General features: G+C 47.9%; 1 protein-coding gene across 1 annotated transcript in view; it reads left to right on the forward strand.

Annotated features, from left to right (window-relative positions):
• LOC135057086 (uncharacterized) overlaps positions 1-15,070 on the forward strand; it is a 220,000-nt gene that overhangs the window by 106,318 nt on the left and 98,612 nt on the right.

A 15,070-nucleotide genomic window follows, 5' to 3' on the forward strand; every position in this document is an offset into this window, starting at 1 on the left:
GATGTAATAAGGCGTTACTGTGACAGCGTCTCAGAGAGACAGGAGAGGATGCAGGAATGTGAACATTAGGATAACAGATGGGATCCGGTCCTGGAGCGCTGAGCCAGCCTTAGGAGGCATCTGATGGGTAAGAAATGGCGTCCAGATACCCGGATCGTGACAGTCAGGTTCAAACACTTTTGCAAAGTTCTACAAGTTTGATACCCTGGCTGAGGAGTAACTTGTGTTTGCTCAATCGGTGCTGCAGAGTCATCCGCACTCTCCCGCCCGTTTGGGAGCTTTGGTATAATCCCCATGGTCCTTACGGAGTCCCCAGCATCCACTAGGACGTTAGAGAAAATAAGATTTTTACTTACTGGTAAATATATTTCTCGTAGTCCATAGTGGATGCTGGGAGCCCGTCCCAAGTGCGGACTTCTTCTGCAATGCTTGTATATAGTTATTGCTTCAATAAGGGTTGAGTTATGGTTGCATCAGGGTTTGTCATACTGTTAACTGGGTATGTTATCACTTGTTATATGGTGTGATTGGTGTGGCTGGTATGAATCTTGCCCTGGATTACCAAAATCCTTTCCTTGTACTGTCAGCTCTTCTGGGCACAGTTTATCTAACTGAGGTCTGGAGGAGGGGCATAGAGGGAGGAGCCAGAGCACACCAGAACCTAAATTATTTCTTAGAAAGTGCCCATGTCTCCTGCGGAGCCCGTCTATCCCCATGATCCTTACGGAGTCCCCAGCATCCACTAAGGACTACGAGAAATAGATTTACCAGTAAGTAAAATCTTATTAAAATCAGCACTAGGGGGTGACGGAAATATCCACTGACAGGTTCCAGACAATGTATCAGTCTCCACACTGACTACTTACAAGAAGCGATTTGTATCAGGATAATAGCGGATGTTACAATGTATCAGTCCAGCTGCTGCCAGTAATCAGGATTCCCCTTTACCAGCACTGTAGCAGACAGATGTGACAGTATAGGATGTATCAGAGCCTATTTATATCATTACTGGAGACAGGATTGTCGGGTGTGGATCATAGGGTGGACAGTCTGTAGGTCGACTACTATTGGTCGACAGTGACTAGGTCGACACGGTCATTAGGTCGACATGAACAAGGTCGACATGAGGGTTTTTTGTGTAATTTTCTTCGGAAAGTGACCGGGAACCCAATTACTGCACCGTGTCCCTCGCATGGCTCGCTGTGCTCGGCACGGGTTACTATTCCCAATTGTAGTCTACGTGGATCATAAAGTATGAAAAAGTAAAAAAAAAAAAAAAAAAGTTACAAAAACTGGGATGCTGGGGATGGATATTACAGTGGGGTATAGATGGGATCCACGAGCCGGGTGCAATATAATTTTTTTTAGTGTGTGGCAGGCTCCTCCCCTCTATGCCCCCTCCCCCTGACCAGTTCAGAAACTGTGTTTAAAGAGAGAGAGAGAAACATATAGAAATAGGGAAGAAGCCAAACCAACAAAGAAAGTCTAACCAGAACAGTAAAACTGGAAACACAACTGTAATTGATACCACCAAGAGAACCAAACAAGAGAACCCAGCACTGGGCGCGCACCCAGCGTCCCCTATGGACTACGAGAAAATAATTTATCTCTGAGTACCAAAATCCCATTTTCTCTAACATCCACAGGGGACGCTGGGGATGGATATTACAGTGGGGACGTACCAAAGCTCCCATCCTGGGTGGGACAGTGCTGTGGTTCCTGTAAGACAGGACGACCAAATTGAGAATCAGATTCTGCAAAGGTATAAAATTTGATAAAATTGATACCACCCAGGTACCAGCACGACACAACTGTAAGGCTGAGACTCCCCAGGCCGCCGCCCAGGAAGATCCCACCGAAACGGGTGGAATGGGCCGTCACGGCTAAAGGCAATGGCCTAGACGAAGATATATAAGCCTGCCAAATGGCAAACTTAATCCACCTGGCCAAGGTATGTTTGGAAGCCGACCAGCCCAACTTATGGGGATCATACAACACAAAAAGGGAATCAGAGTTTCGTAGTGAAGCCGTCTGCTGAATATAGATACGGAGGGCCCAAACAACATCTGAGGTCGCTGTAGCAGGAGAATCATCCTTCAAGACAGGCACCACAATTGGTTGATTTATGTGAAAAGCCAAAGCCACTTTCGGCAAGAAGGTCGGTCAGGTCCTCAATTCTGTTCTGTCTGCATGAAAAATCAAATACGGAGAGCGGCAAGACAATGCTCCCAATTCAGAAACTCTCCGAGCTGAAGCTAGAGCCAAAAGAAGCACCACCTTCCAGAAAATAAATTTTAAATCCATGGTCTCCAGAGATTCAAATAATGGAGACTGAAGGATTTGAGGCACCAATTTTAAGTCTCAAGGGCCCTCATTCCGAGTTGTTCGCTCGCAAGCTGCTTTTAGCAGCTTTGCACACGCTAAGTCGCCGCCTACTGGGACTGAATCTTACCTTCTCAAAATTGCGAACGACGGATTCGCAATATTGCGATTAGCCCTCTCTTAGCAGTTTCTGAGTAGCTCCAGACTTACTCTGCCATTGCGATCAGTTCAGTCAGTTTCGTTCCTGGTTTGACGTCACAAACACACCCAGCGTTCGCCCAGACACTCCCCCGTTTCTCCAGCCACTCCCGCGTTTTTCCAAGAAACGGTAGCGTTTTTTCACACACACCCATAAAACGGTCAGTTTCCGCCCAGAAACACCCACTTCCTGTCAATCACATTACGATCACCAGAACGAAGAAAAAACCTTGTAATGCCGTGAGTAAAAATAAGAATTTACTTACCGATAATTCTATTTCTCGGAGTCCGTAGTGGATGCTGGGGTTCCTGAAAGGACCATGGGGAATAGCGGCTCCGCAGGAGACAGGGCACAAAAGTAAAGCTTTCCGATCAGGTGGTGTGCACTGGCTCCTCCCCCCATGACCCTCCTCCAAGCCAGTTAGGTACTGTGCCCGGACGAGCGTACACAATAAGGGAGGAATTTTGAATCCCGGGTAAGACTCATACCAGCCCCACCAATCACACCGTACAACTTGTGATCTAAACCCAGTTAACAGTATGATAACAGCGGAGCCTCTGAAAAGATGGCTCACAACAATAATAACCCGATTTTTGTAACTATGTACAAGTATTGCAGATAATCCGCACTTGGGATGGGCGCCCAGCATCCACTACGGACTCCGAGAAATAGAATTATCGGTAAGTAAATTCTTATTTTCTCTATCGTCCTAGTGGATGCTGGGGTTCCTGAAAGGACCATGGGGATTATACCAAAGCTCCCAAACGGGCGGGAGAGTGCGGATGACTCTGCAGCACCGAATGAGAGAACTCCAGGTCCTCCTTAGCCAGGGTATCAAATTTGTAGGATTTTACAAACGTGTTTGCCCCTGACTAAATAACCGCTCGGCAAAGTTGTAAAGCCGAGACCCCTCGGGCAGCCGCCCAAGATGAGCCCACCTTCCTTGTGGAATGGGCATTTACATATTTTGGCTGTGGCAGGCCTGCCACAGAATGTGCAAGCTGAATTGTATTACACATCCAACTAGCAATAGTCTGCTTAAAAGCAAGAGCACCCAGTTTGTTGGGTGCATACAGGATAACAGCAAGTCAGTTTTCCTGACTCCAGCCGTCCTGGAACCTATATTTTCAGGGCCCTGACAACATCTAGCAACTTGGAGTCCTCCAAGTCCCTAGTAGGTGCAAGGCACCACAATAAGCTGGTTCAGGTGAAACACTGACACCACCTTAGGGAGAGAACTGGGGACGAGTCCGCAGCTCTGCCCTGTCCGAATGGACAAACAAATATGGGCTTTTTTGAGAAAAAAAACACCAATTTGACACTCGCCTGGTCCAGGCCAGGGCCAAGAACATGGTCACTTTTCATGTGAGATGCTTCAAATCCACAGATTTGACTGGTTTTAAACCAATGTGATTTGAAGAATCCCAGAACTACGTTGAGATCCCACAGTGCCACTGGAGGCACAAAAGAGGGTTGTATATGCAATACTCCCTTGACAAAGTTCTGGACTTCAGGAACTGAAGCCAATTCTTTCTGGAAGAAAATTGACAGGGCCGAAATTTGAACCTTAATGGACCCCAATTTGAGGCCCATAGACACTCCTGTTTGCAGGAAATGCAGGAATCGACCGAGTTGAAATTTCTTTGTGGGGCCTTCCTGGCCTCACACCACGCAACATATTTTCGCCACATGTGGTGATAATGTTGTGCGGTCACCTCCTTTCTGGCTTTGACCAGGGTAGGAATGACCTCTTCCGGAATGCCTTTTTCCCTTAGGATCCGGCGTTCCACCGCCATGCCAACAAACGCAGCTGCGGTAAGTCTTGGAACAGACATGGCACTTGCTGAAGCAAGTCCCTTCTTAGCGGCAGAGGCCATAAGACCTCTGTAAACATCTCTTGAAGTTCCGGGTACCAAGTCCTTCTTGGCCAATCCGGAGCCATGAGTATAGTTCTTACTCCTCTACGTCTTATAATTCTCAGCACCTTAGGTATGAGAAGCAGAGGAGGGAACACATACACCGACTGGTACACCCACGGTGTTACCAGAACGTCCACAGCTATTGCCTGAGGGTCTCTTGACCTGGCGCAATACCTGTCCCGTTTTTTGTTCAGACGGGACGCCATCATGTCCACCTTTGGTATTTCCCAACGGTTTACAATCATGTGGAAAAAACTTCCCGATGAAGTTTTCACTCTCCCGGGTGGAGGTCGTGCCTGCTGAGGAAGTCTGCTTCCCAGTTTCCATTCCCGGGATGAAACACTGCTGACAGTGCTATCACATGATTTTCCGCCCAGCGAAAAGTCCTTGCAGTTTTTGCCATTGCCCTCCTGCTTCTTGTGTCGCCCTGTCTGTTTACGTGGGCGACTGCCGTGATGTTTTTCCCACTGGATCAATACCGGCTGACCTTGAAGCAGAGGTCTTGCTAAGCTTAGAGCATTATAAATTTACCCTTAGCTCCAGTATATTTATGTGGAGAAAAGTCTCCAGACTTGATCACACTCCCTGGAAATTTTTTCCTTGTGTGACTGCTCCCCAGCCTCTCGGGCTGGGCTCCGTGGTCACCAGCATCCAATCCTGAATGCCGAATCTGCGGCCCTCTAGAAGATGAGCACTCTATAACCACCACAGGAGAGACACCCTTGTCCTTGGATATAGGGTTATCCGCTGATGCATCTGAAGATGCGATCCGGACCATTTGTCCAGCAGATCCCACTGAAAAGTTCTTGCGTGAAATCTGCCGAATGGAATTGCTTCGTAGGAAGCCACCATTTTCTACCAGGACCCTTGTGCAATGATGCACTGTTTTTAGGAGGTTCCTGACTAGCTCGGATAACTCCCTGGCTTTCTCTTTCGGGAGAAACACCTTTTTCTGGACTGTGTCCAGAATCATCCCTAGGCACAGCAGACGTGTCGTCGGGATCAGCTGCGATTTTGGAATATTTAGAATCCACCCGTGCTGTTGTAGCAGTATCCGAGATAGTGCTACTCCTACCTCCAACTGTTCCCTGGACTATGCCCTTATCAGGAGATCGTCCAAGTAAGGGATAATTAAGACGCCTTTTCTTCGAAGAAGAATCATCATTTCGGCCATTACCTTAGTAAAGACCCGGGGTGCCGTGGACAATCCAAACGGCAGCGTCTGAAACTGATAGTGACAGTTCTGCACCACGAACCTGAGGTACCCTTAGTGAGAAGGGCAAATTTGGGACATAGAGGTAAGCATCCCTGATGTCCCGGGACACTATATAGTCCCCTTCTTCCTGTTCGTTATCACTGCTCTGAGTGACTCCATCTTGATTTGAACCTTTGTAAGTGTTCAAAAATTTTTTAGATTTAGAATAAGTCTCACCTAGCCTTCTGGCTTCAGTACCACAATATAGTGTGGAATAATACCCCTTTTCTTGTAGTAGGAGGGGTAATTTAATTATCACCTGCTGGGAATACAGCTTGTGAATTTTTTCCCATACTGCCTCCTTGTCGGAGGGAGACCTTGGTAAAGCAGACTTCAGGAGCCTGCGAAGGGGAAACGTCTCGACATTCCAATCTGTACCCCTGGGATACTACTTGTAGGATCCAGGGGTCCTGTACGGTCTCAGCGCCATGCTGAGAACTTGTCAGAAGCGGTGGAACGCTTCTGTTCCTGGGAATGGGCTGCCTGCTGCAGTCTTCTTCCCTTTCCTCTATCCCTGGACAGATATGATCTTATAGGGACGAAAGGACTGAGGCTGAAAAGACGGTGTCTTTTTCTGCAGAGATGTGACTTAGGGTAAAAACGGTGGATTTTCCAGCAGTTGCCGTGGCCACCAGGTCCGATGGACCGACCCCAAATAACTCCTCTTCCTTTATACGGCAATACACCTTTGTGCCGTTTGGAATCTGCATCACCTGACCCCTGTCGTGTCCATAACATCTTCTGGCAGTTATGGACATCGCATTTACTCTTGATGCCAGAGTGCAAATATCCCTCTGTGCATCTCGCATATATAGAAATGCATCCTTTAAATGCTCTATAGTCAATAAAATACTGTCCCTGTCAAGGGTATCAATATTTTTAGTCAGGGAATCCGACCAAGCCACCCCAGCTCTGCACATCCAGGCTGAGGCGATCGCTGGTCGCAGTATAACACCAGTATGTGTGTATATACTTTTTATGATATTTTCCAGCCTCCTGTCAGCTGGTCCTTGAGGACGGCCCTATCTATAGACGGTACCGCCACTTGTTTTGATAAGCGTGTGAGCGCCTTATCCACCCTAAGGGGTGTTTCCCAACGCGCCCTAACTTCTGGCGGGAAAGGGTATACCGCCCATAATTTTCTATCGGGGGGAACCCACGCATCATCACACACTTTATTTAATTTATCTGATTCAGGAAAAACTATGGTAGTTTTTTCACATCCCACATAATACCCTCTTTTGTGGTACTTGTAGTATCAGAAATATGTAACACCTCCTTCATTGCCTTTAACGTGTGGCCCTAATAAGGAATACGTTTGTTTATTCACCGTCGACACTGGATTCAGTGTCCCTGTCTGTGTCGACCGACTAAAGTAAACGGGCGTTTTAAAAACCCCTGACGGTGTTTTTGAGACGTCTGGACCGGTACTAATTGTTTGTCGGCCGTCTCATGTCGTCAACCGACCTTGCAGCGTGTTGACATTATCACGTAATTCCCTAAATAAGCCATCCATTCCGGTGTCGACTCCCTAGAGAGTGACATCACCATTACAGGCAATTGCTCCGCCTCCTCACCAACATCGTCCTCCTACATGTCGACACACACGTACCGACACACAGCACACACACAGGGAATGCTCTGATAGAGGACAGGACCCACTAGCCCTTTGGAGAGACAGAGGGAGAGTTTGCCAGCACACACCAAAAACGCTATAATTATATAGGGACAACCTTATATAAGTGTTTTCCCTTATAGCATCTTTTTTATATATTTCTAACGCCAAATTAGTGCCCCCCCTCTCTGTTTTAACCCTGTTTCTGTAGTGCAGTGCAGGGGAGAGCCTGGGAGCCTTCCCTCCAGCCTTTCTGTGAGGGAAAATGGCGCTGTGTGCTGAGGAGATAGGCCCCGCCCCTTTTTCGGCGGCCTCGTCTCCCGCTCTTAACGGATTCTGGCAGGGGTTAAATATCTCCATATAGCCTCCGGAGGCTATATGTGAGGTATTTTTAGCCAAAATAGGTTTTCATTTGCCTCCCAGGGCGCCCCCCTCCCAGCGCCCTGCACCCTCAGTGACTGCCGTGTGAAGTGTGCTGAGAGGAAAATGGCGCACAGCTGCAGTGCTGTGCGCTACCTTTAGAAGACTGAGGAGTCTTCTGCCGCCGATTCTGGACCTCTTCTTATTTCAGCATCTGCAAGGGGGCCGGCGGCAAGGCTCCGGTGACCATCCAGGCTGTACCTGTGATCGTCCCTCTGGAGCTGATGTCCAGTAGCCAAGAAGCCAATCCATCCTGCACGCAGGTGAGTTCACTTCTTCTCCCCTAAGTCCCTCGTTGCAGTGATCCTGTTGCCAGCAGGACTCACTGTAAAATAAAAAACCTAAGCTAAACTTTTCTAAGCAGCTCTTTAGGAGAGCCACCTAGATTGCACCCTTCTCGGCCGGGCACAAAAATCTAACTGGCTTGGAGGAGGGTCATGGGGGGAGGAGCCAGTGCACACCACCTGATCGGAAAGCTTTACTTTTGTGCCCTGTCTCCTGCGGAGCCGCTATTCCCCATGGTCCTTTCAGGAACCCCAGCATCCACTAGGACGATAGAGAAATACCTAACTGCATAGCAAATTTACTTGGCGCAGTCGCACTGCGGACATTGCGCATGCGTACTAGCGACTAATCGCTCCGTTGCGATAAAAAAATAACGAGCGAACAACTCGGAATGACCACCAAGGTGCTGTAGGAGGTACAAAAGGAAGTTGTAACTGCAAAACACCCCGTAGGAAAGTCTGAATCTCTGGGATAGTGGTTAAACGCTTCTGGGGGAAAATAGACAAGGTCGATATCTGTACTTTTAAAGATCTTAATCGTAAACCAGCCTCCAACACTGACTGTAGAAAAGGGAGGAACCGGCCTAGACGGAAAACCCCGGCCAGGACCTGGCGTCGTTCACACCAGGTAATGTAGGCTTTCCAAATCCTATAATAATGATGCGACGTAACTTCCTTCCTAGCTTACAGCATAGTAAGGATCACCGCCTCTGGAATACCCTTCCTCCTCAGCAGCTCCTTCTCAACAGCCATGCCGTTAAACGCAGCCGCTGTAAATTCGGGTAAATGAAGGGACCTTGCTGAAGAAGGTCTTCTTGCAGAGGATATGGGTCATCTACGAGAAGATTTGCATACAATGTTCTGTGTGGCCAATCTGGAGCCACCAGGATTATCGTTACATCCTCACGTTTTATTCGCTTGAGGAGACTTGGGGGTAGAGGGAATGGCGGCAACAGATATGCCATCTGAAAATGCCAGGGAGCCATCAGCGCATCTACCACCATGGCCGCAGGATTTCTGGTTCTGGAAAAGTAGCACTGAAGAGACGGGACACCATGAGATCTATCTGAGGCTGCCCCCAGTGGGATACCAAAAGCTGGAAGACCTGGGGATGAAGAGCCCATTCTCCCGAATATAGTTCTTGCCTGCTGAGGAAATCTGCCTCCCAATTGTCTACTCCTGGAATGAAAATAGCCGAGATTGCCTCCAGATGTTGTTCCACCCAGTGAAGAACATTGGATACTTCTCTCATCGCCGCCCTGCTCTTCATCCCTCCTTGCCAATTTATGTACGCCACAGCAGTGGCATTGTTGGACTGAACTTGAACCGCATGGCCCCTGAGCATAGGGAAATCCTGAAGCAGGGCATTGTAGATCGCTCGTATCTCCAAGATATTGATGGGAAGAGAAGACTCCTGAGTAGTCTAACGATCCTGAAACTGACAATTCAGGGTCACTGCCCCCCAACCACAAAGACTTGTATCTGTAGATAGCAGCACCAGTTCCATGTTCCAAAAGAACGGCCTGCCAGTAGATGAGGAGTGTGTAACCACCACAAGAGCACTATCCTGCACTGAGAGGAGAGGCGAAGCAGCCTGTGCATCTGGAGATGACATCCCAACCATTTTGAGAGTAGATCCAACTGGAACAGCCTGGAGTGAAATCTTCCATACTGAATTGCCTCGAAGGAGGCCACCATCTTGGCTAGCAGACGAATACATGGATGGAAACCCTGCGAGGCTGTAGCACTTGTCTCACTAGAGCTTGCAGTGTTTGGGCCTTGTCCAATTGGAGAATTACCTGTTGTTCCACCGTGTCCAGGATCATGCAGAAGAATTGGAATCTCTGAGTAGGTATCAGGTGAGATTTTTGAAAATTCAAAATCCAACCGTGCTGGATTAGGAAATTCTGAGTCAAGGCAATAATGTTTAGAAGTTGTTCCTGTGACTGGGCTCTTATCAGTAAATCGTCCAAATAGGGAACAACATTTACTCCCTGTGTCTGGAGCTGTCTCATCATCTCTGCCATTACTTTTGTAAATACCCACGGGGCTGAAAATATGTCGAATGGCAGGGCTTGAAATTGATCATGAGAAGCCCGAAGAGCAAAACGTAGAAAAGCTTGATGTGGTGTCCAGATCGGAATATGAAGATATGCGTCCTTGATGTCCAAGGACACTAGGAACTCCTTTGGTTCCAGTCCGGCAATCACTGCTCTCAGAGATTCCAACTTGAACTTGGAGACTCTTAGGTACAGATTTAAGGACTTCAAGTTCAGAATCGGCCTGACCGAGCCTTCTGGTTTCAATAGAATCCCTTCTTTTGTTGCTAAGGAACTTGAACAATTACGTTTGTTTGAAGCAACCTGTGAACTGCTTTCTGTAAAATTATCAGTTTTTCTGTGGAAGCTGGTAAACTCGAGGTGAAAAACCGAAGATGGGGTTGTATCTCGAAGTCGATTGTGTATCCTCGAACAAAGAGATCCCTGACCCAGGCGTCTTGACATGTCTGTTCCCAAACACACCTGAAATTTTTGAGATGCTCTCCCACCCTGGGATCCCCAGGTGAAAGGATAGACCGTCATGCAACAGGTTTGGTGGTAGGTTTAGGATCCTGTTGGGAGGTGGTCGTAGTGGAAAGACTACGCCCTCTTGCACCTCTGTTAATGGAAGAGGCTCCTCTTGTATGACCCCTGAACTTTGCAGGGGGACGAAAAGATCGAAAGGACGGCCCTGTGTAAGGACGTCGCTGCGGAGGCGCTGCACAAGGAAGATAAGTGGACTTACCTCGTGTAACCTTAGAAATCCATTTATCCAGCTCGTCACCGAAAAGGGCTATTCCATGATAAGGTAGACCTTCAACCCCTCTCTTGGATTCAGTATCCAACCACTGTTGTAACCACAGAGCTGAAACTGCCATAGATGAAATTTTGGAATGACCTTCAACCCCTCTCTTGGATTCAGTATCCAACCACTGTCGTAACCACAGAGCTGAAACTGCCATAGATTAAATTTTGGAATATATCATCCCTATCTCCCTGCCTGCCTCACAGCGATGTACAGCCAACTCCTGAATGTGTTGCACCAGTATTACTAGTTCCTCCGCTGGAAGATCCTCCTGAATTCCTGACACCAACTTCTGTGCCCAGGCCTCAATTGTCCTATTCACCCAGCAGCTAACTATAGCTGGTCTAAGGGTTACTCTGGCTGCTGTATAAATAGATTTGAGAGTATTTTCCTGTTTCCGGTCTGACGGCTACTTAAGAGCGGGGGCTCCTGGAAATGGGAGGAAGATTTTCATAGATAAACGAGAAACAGACTGTCGGTGGGTTTTCCCATTTCCATCTGTTATCAGCAGGAAAAGGATAAGAAGATAAAATTCTCTTCGGAATCTGAAACTTCCTATCCAGATGAGCCCAAGCTCCTGCAGTAGGGTGTCCAGTTCTTGTGCTACCCGAAAAGTCACTGAAGACTTTTGCGTAGGTCCGAAAAAGGAAGGCTACACAGGAGCTGGATCCGAATCAGGAATTTTTAAGATCTCTCTTACCGCCAAGATATGTGCATCGATTCCTTGTGAACTCGAATCAGTCTCCTCCTGAGGGTATTCATCTACCGACTCTTGGACAAGTTCGCCCTCCTCCAGTGTTCGTATATCATCATCCGATTCCTCCGATTGTAGCACCGCTGGTAAATGGCGTTTCTTAGATACCTGCTTAGAGGGAATGGAGAATTTTTGTGAAGAACCCATAGCTGAAGCTCAGTTTTCCACAGATTTACCTAAATTCTGAGCCCACACTGGCTCAGGTGCTTGTTTCAAAGCTCCTCTATCTTTTCTTGCTGCGTCATGTTCCGAAGATAAGGCGGACATTACCCCAGTTAAAAGAGATAACCAAACCGGCGCTGTCTCCTGAACTTTTGAAGCGGGCTGTGATGCTGACTCCTCTGCACATTGATCACAATATAAGGAATTTTCAGAAGAGCACTGAGTAAATTTGTTTCCACAACCTTTACAGGTAAATAATTTCTGTGAGCCCTTAGATACACAGCTCCTCTTCCAGTCATGTTTCCAGTCTCACTGCACCACAGACTTAGGTGTAACAAGAAAAAACTAATTAGGAGGAGAGAGAGAGAGAGAGGAGAGGAGAGCCGTAGAGGGAAGAGTTACCACCTATAGTACTGGTCTATGCACCCAGGCAGTATTAATATAATGTATCTAACAGCAGGATATTATATATTATAATAAGCAGTATATATCTCCCCCTCAGCAACCCCACTGTAATGGAACCTGGGGTTGTGCCTGTAGAGTCCCATGCACCTGCTACACGCTGCTGTCAGGTACTTGTAGCGCTAAAATGGCGCTCCGGAGTCTAGTGTGCAGATGCCGGGTCGCGCCTAAGCTCCGCCCCCTGCCATCATGTCGCCTTTTTACCTCCATCCCGCTCCTTTAACTGAAGCACTGTGGGGACTGTGGAGCCGCCATTGAGTGCTCCGCTCTGCTGCTCTCCCTGCCGCCCGTCACTCCATACAAACCCGCTGTCTTCTGCCTGCTAGCCGGTGATGGCGGACTTCGGGGAGCTCACACTGCTAGTTCTTCTGCAGCTGCAATGGAGACTCCCCAGGACCGAGGTCCAGCAGTCGGAGACCCAGGTGCTGACCGTGCAGGGTGGGAACGGGACTCCCGGTAGCTCCATCGGTGCAGGGAGTCAGGGGCCAGCTGTCTCCCTGTTGTTGTATCAAAATAAATGGAAATTAAATCAAATGAAAAGCAGCTGCAGAGAGTGCCCGGCTTTAAGGGGGAGGGGCCATAGAGGGGAGGAGCCTGCCACACTTCTATACCCCAGTATATTATCCATCCCCAGCGTCCCCTATGGATTTTAGAGAAACTCGTGTGGACCTTTTTACACGTCGAACTATAGACAATGTCGACCAATATTGGTCAACTTAATGAGTGTCGACCAAAGTGTGGTCGACCTAGAGACCGGATACCATATTGTCATAGCTTCATATTACAGCCTGTATAACAGTGACAGAGGGGTCTGCGCCACCTGTATTACAGTAATAGGACACTAGAGTGTCAGCCACCTGTACAGGGATAATGCAGCACCAGAGGCTGCTCCAGCTGCACTATAACAAGGCACCAGAGGCTGCTCCCCCTGTAGTACAGCAACCTGACACCAGAGCTGCTCAGCCTATAGAATAATAAGAATAATAATAATAATATCATCACCTGCTGCCAGTCACAGCAATGGCTGCTCTCTGCTCCTGCTGCCTTGTGGGAATGCTAGAAGGAAGGCGGAGCTCAGACCAGGGGAAAATGGCCGCCGCTCCTGACGTCGTTACACAGCCAGGAAACCTATTGCAGCTGCTGCCGGACTGGTCTACAAGAAAATGGCCGCCGGCCTCCTGCACTGAGGACATGTATTGTAATAGTCATGGATGTTGTGGTGGCGTAGGAAGGGAGGGGCCAGAAATTAATCATACCCTAGTTCCGGACTGTGCGTTCCACATTACTTCCGGTCCGTGCGTTCCACACACAGGACGTGAGTTTTCATCGCCTGCTGCAGCCTCCCAGTGTGGTTGGTTCTATATCGGAGTGGCTGAAGGGACCTTGTGACGTGTCCAGGGGAGGAGCTACGTCACCAGGGGGAGGAGCTACGGGCGAACAGTGTCCGTCGATATCAGGTAATGGCTTCTTACTATACAGGGGGAGCAGCCTGTGGTGTCCTGTTATTATAATTATACAGGGGGGTGGCCTGTGGTGTCCTGTTATTATTATTATACAGTGGGAGCGGCCTGTGTTGGCCTGGTATTAGTATACAGTGGGAGCGGCCTATGTTGCCCTGGTATTAATATACAGCATACTTGCCTACCTGACCCTCTCCGTGAGGGAGAAAATGCTCTGTTCCTGGACTTTCCTGGTAATGTATGATTGCCAACACCTGTGGTGAAACACCTTTCTTATCAATTAACTAGCTCACCACAGGTGATGGCAATCATACATTACCAGGAAAGTCCAGGAACAGAGCATTTTCTCCCTCATGCAGAGGGTCAGGTAGGCAAGTATGATATACAGTGGGAGCGGCCTGTGTTGCCCTGGTATTATAATACAGGGGGTAGGTATATGTGGGGTAGGTGTGGGCACAGGTGTGATCGCTTATGTAGTAGGTGATAGGAAAATGAAGAACCGGTAACACGTCCACAGGAAACACATAATGGGCGGAGTAATGTGCGTGGGAGAGTAATAGGGGTGTGAAGGGCGTGAGAGTCCAGAATAGATAAATATAGGGATTAGAGGAACGCTGCCTGGTGATCTTCTCATTCAGCCCTTTAGGAGCATCAGTCATATCCCCCCCCCCCCCCATTCCCCAAATCCCCTCCCCCCCTGTCCTGACCGAATGCTGTGAGCACATTACTCCGCCATTGTGTTTCGTGTGGACACGTCTGGCCGATGCCGGGAACTGATGCATTCTGGGTAGGTCGGATCGGGCGTTTCTGGTGGTTTCAGAGTTTCTAATAAAAGTTAGGTTTTATCATTATATAAGAGTGCCCCCAGAGAGAGTCTTCTTTTCTCCTTTTAATATAGTATACAGGGGGAGCAGCCTGCTGTGTCCTATTACTATAATACAGGAGGAGTGTCCTGTTGATTCCTATAATTATTATATGGCGTGAGTCGTATATGGAGTGTTGTTCAGTTGTTATTATTATTATTATTATTATTATTATTAAGAGGGACCAGGCTGTGGTGTCATAGTATTATTATACAGGAGGAGCAGCCTTCAGTGTACTGTTACAATTATTATATGGGAGGAGTAGTCTTTAGTGTCCTGTTAGTTTATGTTACTGTGGGGATCTTCTAAGACCAAAATATCTGCAATCCCCCTGTATCAGGCCATTGTAACATATCGTGATTGGTGCAATTTGAAGCAAATGTTAGTGACAGGACCCAGACTCCTGTGTAATCTTATAACAATACTGATGCTCCTCACTTATCAACATAGGGGTGAGGAGGGTTTATTGGTTACTTATTGCTTTATTTCTACAGTATGTTACTTGTGTACT

The sequence above is a fragment of the Pseudophryne corroboree genome, chromosome 3 (assembly GCF_028390025.1).
Source record: "Pseudophryne corroboree isolate aPseCor3 chromosome 3, aPseCor3.hap2, whole genome shotgun sequence".
Classification (NCBI taxonomy): domain Eukaryota; kingdom Metazoa; phylum Chordata; class Amphibia; order Anura; family Myobatrachidae; genus Pseudophryne; species Pseudophryne corroboree.